Source organism: Orycteropus afer, unplaced genomic scaffold, assembly GCF_000298275.1.
Source record: "Orycteropus afer afer isolate SDZICR_OR568_19922 unplaced genomic scaffold, OryAfe1.0 scaffold00584, whole genome shotgun sequence".
Taxonomy (NCBI): domain Eukaryota; kingdom Metazoa; phylum Chordata; class Mammalia; order Tubulidentata; family Orycteropodidae; genus Orycteropus; species Orycteropus afer.
The window spans coordinates 592538-598278 of NW_006922171.1; the positions used below are offsets into that span (position 1 = coordinate 592538).

General features: G+C 42.2%; 1 protein-coding gene across 1 annotated transcript in view; it reads right to left on the bottom strand.

Annotated features, from left to right (window-relative positions):
- The window catches only part of NFIB (nuclear factor I B), a 619654-nt gene that overhangs the window by 519071 nt on the left and 94842 nt on the right, over window positions 1-5741 (bottom strand). The window lies entirely within an intron of this gene.

Consider the following 5741-nt stretch of genomic DNA (forward strand, 5'->3'; position numbering starts at 1 on the left):
CCTTGTAGGTGTATGGATATTATCCTATCACTGACAGCATTGTACTTCAGAATAGATCTTGAAACATTCTTTGTGATGATGAATGCCAAGCCATTCCTCTTCAATTTGCCATTCCCGGCATAGTAGATCATAAAGTTGTCTGATTCAAAATGGCCCAAAGAGTCCATTTCAGCTGACTGATGCATAGAATATTGATCTTTATGTATTCCATTTAATTTTTGATAACTTCCAATTTTCCTAGATTCATGCTTCATACATTCCATGTTCTGATTATTAATGGATGTTTGCACCTGTTTCTTCTCATTTTGAGTTGTGCCACATCAGCAAATGGAGATCACAAAAGCTTTACTCCATCCACATCATTAAGGTTGGCCTTACTCTGAGGAGGTAGCTCTTCTGTAGTCATATTTCGAGTGCCTTCCAATCTGAAGGGCTCATCTTCCAGCACTAGACTGGACAATGTTTCAGGGCTATTCACCAAGTTTTCCAGTAATATATCAGACAGTGTTTCACTGCTATTCATAAGGTTTTCATTGGCCATTTCTTTGAGAAGTGGATGGCCCCTTCCTTCTTCCAAGTCTGTTTTAGTCTGGAAGCTCTGCTGAAATCTGTCCACCATTGCTGAACCTATTGGTATTTGAAACACAAGTGGCATAGCCTTGAGCCTCACAGCAACATGCAAGCCACTACAGTATGACAAACTGACACATGAGTGGTGGAGATAAATAGATAGAAAGATAGATAGATTGATAGATATAAACTTCACTGGTTTTGCTTTTCTAGAGAACCTAGCCTAAGATAGTAATAAAAACTGAAAAAAGAGAACCAGGATAATAAGCAAGCAATTTACAAAAAGTTTCCATTTTCATGAGCTCATATATTTATTGCAACAATCCTATGAGGTGAATGGGACATTTTAATTCAATCTATTTAGTTTATTTTGGAGATAATAAAGGAGACACAGAGACCCCATTGTACGACCAGTGAGAGTGGCAGAGATAGTTATTTTCTCTTTTAGGCAATGCACAAAGAGCCAAAACTTAGGATTAAGGTAGGCTTATTCTTGTGTTCAAATCTAGTCTGGGTGTGTTCCTAAAATGGAAAAGATTAGGGAAGACTGCATGGGGCAGGTGGGGACTGAGTCTTGAAGCAAAATGGGAATTAAAAGAATGTGTTTCAGATGAGAAAATGGAAGATAAAAGACCTGGAATTGGGAAAGAAAATATCTATTGTGGGCCTGGTTGGAAATGACATCAGTAGTAGAGGGCTTATTATGTGAGGACCTCAAAAATGAAGGCTGGAGAGAGAGCTGCTCTGGTTGGCCAGTTAAACCAGTTTCCACTGAGTCTGTTTGAACTCACGGTGACCCCATGTGTGTCAGAGTAGAACTCTGCTCCTCAGGGTTTTCAGTGGCTGAAAGTAGTAGATCATGGGCCTTTCTTCTGAGGTACCCCTGGGTGGACTGAAATCTCCAACCTCCTGATTAACAGCAGAGCACATTAACTGTTCACACTACCCAGGGACGCCTCTGACTGACTGGAGCCCTGAAAATGTCAGTGGGACATTAAACATGTTTTGGGATCTCACAGACCTTGAGTCATATCCTGGTTGCTTACTAGCTGGCTTAGAGACTGTGTGAAGTTACTTAGCTTCTATTGTCTCTAGTTTCTTACCTGTAAAATGTGGTAAGAATACCTCATAGGAATGTTATGAAGATTGAATGACAGGATTGAGACCCAGTATCTGTCATGTGGAACTACTCAATAAATATAAAGATGATGATGATGAACATGAAAGTGACATGTTACCAGGCTACTAGGTAAATGAGGCAGGATGGTTAGATTTTAAATAAAAAACAAAAATCAAATCATTGCCATCGAGTCGGACTCAAAGCAACCCCTCCTTGGGTTTCTGAGGCAGTATCACTGTGGAAGTAGATTGCCCAATCTTCCTTCCAAGGAGTGGCTGGTGGGTTTGAACAGCCAGCCTTCTGGTTAGCAGTCAAATGCCTTATCCACTATACCACCAGAACTCCCAGATTTTAAATAATCCATTAAAAATTGTTTGGTTGGGAAACCAAACAACTTGTCATAAACAAGATATGCTTTATAAAGTCTTCGTTTTAGATTTATTCAATTGTACCATGAAGATTTCCACTATTTGTTGTTCCCATGATCAAAATTAGAATATTAAAATGACCTCCCACTCCTTTATCCTCACCCTTTCAGAACCGTAAGAAAAAGTACTCTCTAGAGCAGTTCATCCTGGAGACTTCTAATGTTCTCTTTCCAGTAGGGAGACTGAGAAGCACGATGAAAGCTCTGGGAGTTTCAATTTAGGAAGAAAACAAACAAAAAGAAATCACATGAATTCACACTTAAGTGTTGCTCTAAATGAGAAGAACATATTTCAAAAATTAAACGCCCTGACTAATCAGAAGGAAATCGGCTCTCTGAAAGGCCTCTGCATAGATATTAACAACATGGAGAGAAGGAAATGGCTCATTAATGATTCATGAAAACTGCTGTCACCATCAACTGAAGCATATTTTGTGATGGATAAAATGACTTTTTTGAAACACACACACACAACACACACACACACACACATGTGCACGTGCACACACACAACTTCTACCCAAACCTCCTGCAGCTTTGGCCCTTTCTTCTTGGCTGTCATAGTGTGAGTCACCACTCGAGGGAGCCCAAGTGTCTTTGGTCCAAGGCTCACTCCAGGCACCAGAACACACTGGAATCTGATGGGGACTCATCATTCTGGGTTACTCTACTGCAGTTTCTCAACCGTGGCGCTGTTGACATTTTGGGGCAGATAATTCTTTGTTGTAGGGGGCTTTCCTGTGCATTGTAGGATATTTAGCATTATCTCTGCTCTCTATCCACTAGATGCCAATAACATCTTCCTTCCCCCAGTGCCAATCAAAACTGTCTCCAGACATTGCCAGATGTCTCCTAGGAGAAAGGACATCTTTACCCTTGGTTGAGAGCTACTGTTCTAATGGACTTAACAGCCCCGTCCCTCAAAAAACTTTGGTCTCTGACAGAAAAGTATGGCAAAAATGAGAGAGAGTCATGAAGATGCTAGCTTTTTTTGTGTATGTCTGTCTCATATGAGCAGCCTGGTGAGAGGCAGGACGCAGGAAAGGGGTGATTTGATCCCCCACCCCCAGCCGCCTGCCTGCCTCTTGGGTGTAATCAGAGAGCCCACATCTTGGTCAGACTTTATTAAGAGAGGAAACACTGTCAAGGCCTGTCTGGCTTGGTGAGAGCTGAGGCAATGCTGTTCTCTTCAGGCTTTTGGTAGCAGCTCAAATGATTTGTTAATTATTCATTGCTATTTGTCATAAAATCCTGAAGGGCTGCCAAGCATAGCATACAGGCAATACTAAAGCAGGGGACAAGTCTTTCCTTATTTGACAATGGATATCAGGCATGGGGGCTGGCTTGAAAGCACACACTGAAATCTGGGGCCTGCACCACCGTGACTATGCAGAAGGAATCCCTAAGAATGCGGCACTCTGAGAAGCGTGATCCTCAAGGCCCTGCATTCTTTCTCCCTCCACACTCCCTGTTCCGTTTACTGAGGAGAGCATGTAGGCACAAAGAAAGTAAGGGAGGTGGGGGATAAATTATTATTCTAGAATAAAAACCAAACCTGAAGACTTCAATTGAGCTCGGGTAGAACAATTGGCAGTAAGAGCCTCTTGTTTTGAGAGCCTTCCCTCTTCTTCCTCAGGAGTGGAAACAATCCAGCATGATCTCTTTCTTTTCTCTCCTCCTTCCTTCCTCTGTCCAAGGCCTTTTTGGGAAGCCTCCTCTCCCTTTATTCCTCTTTATGGCTGCCTTTGATGTTCATTTTAACCAGATAAAAATATGTGGGACATGAAGGGGAGAATGATGGTGAGGTGACAGGAGAAACAATTATAATTTGTCTTAGATCTTGACAACACTTGAGAGTGGCTGGGCTTTCAGCTCTCCGCTGAGACAAAATCAGCCAGGCTGAGCACCACCATGCTTAGAAAAGAGCCAAGACGCTGAAGTTCAGGGAATTTTTATCTGGGTTAGGAAGTTCCATGCAGAATCATGAAAATTCCCCACCCCAAGAGATAGAAGGGAGGCCTCACTGCTTCGAGGTATAGGGTCTATGGAATCCCAGCACGCCACAGCAAGGGGGTGGGGGAACCAGCAAAAGCCTTCTTCACAGTAATTAAAGAGTCTTTTAGGGCTTTAAGAAAACCCATCTATCTGCTTAGAATCTAAACAGAGTTCATCACTTGGCACATTTGACATACCACTGGATCAGCAAGGGCACCACAGGCTGCCTTGATTTGAGAAAAAGGCTTTTTCTGTACCCATGGGAATAAGCATTGTATTTCTTTGTGATCACCATCCTACTCCATCACTGGGAAGTTGTCCTGGTTTCCCACAAAGCCAGTGCACAGAAGCTGACTTGTCACCATGGTGCTAAGACGCCTATAAAATTTGGGGATGCTGGGAGTGGTAGAAACACAAGTAGAGAAAGCAAAGGGAGGAGGACCGAGGCTGGAAATGGCCTCAGGGCTGCCACATGAGCTACCTGCAGCCACCACTTCCCACTAACAAGTGACTGAGTGTCTGCAATCCCTGGATTGTGCAAACAATTAATATGTCCAGCTGTTGACTGGAAGTACGGAATTTCTGGTCTACCCAGAGGTGTCTCAGAAGAAAGTCCTGGTGACCTACTTATGAAAAATCAGCCATTGAAAATTCTGGATAACAATTCTATTCTGATGCTCACAGAGTTGCCATGAGTCAGAATCAATTGGACAGCAACTAGGTTTTTAACTGATACTGAGTGGGTGTGTTTGTCTCTGTCCTGGTGTTATAGGGTTTTATAAATTGTGGATTTGTTGTTGTTGTTATGTGCCATCGAGTCGGACCTGACTCATAGTGACCCCTCCTTGGGTTTTCCGAGGCAGTATCACTGTGGAAGTAGATTGACCAACCTTCCTTCTGAGGAGTGGCTGGTGGGTTTGAACCGCCAGCCTTCTGGTTAGCAGTCAAGTGCCTTGGGCACTATTAATATTCATTCATCCCATAAGTGTTCATTGAGAAACTACTATGCGCCAGGCACTATTTTAGACACTTGGATATTTGGTAAAGTGAGTGAAGTTGATTGCGGTTCAATCCCACCATGTCTATGGAACCCTTGCAACTTGCCAGGCACCTTGCATTACAGTTTATCCTCATAGTAAAGTATATGAGAGGCATAATTGTCCTATTTTACAGATGAAGAAACTGAAGCTTAGGGGGACCAAATAACCATGTAAAGTATTTACATGGATAAATACTGATATTCAAGCCCAGGTCTGCGGGAAGTCAAGTCTGCACTTTCAACCATGAGCTTAATTCTGTGGAGATGTTACTTTTCAGGAGAGAGAGTAATCAGTTTGCAGTAAGAATTAAATAGTCTGTTTCCTCAGAATTTATGTATGGAAATTATCTTCAGAGGGGAAAAAGTAATTTTCCCAGAAAGTACTAAATGCAGAAAACCAACCAATTCAGCAAACCCACTCAAACCAAATGTCCAAGGATGTGTGTTCACTAGAAAGATTGATGTTATCAGTTGCATAACATGATATTTAGCAAGATCTCAAGATGAGTGAATGAATAAGGACCTTTTAAGAAGGATGTGTTAAATTTACTCTGAAGATAACCAATACAGATAAAATGCTAACCTAAGAC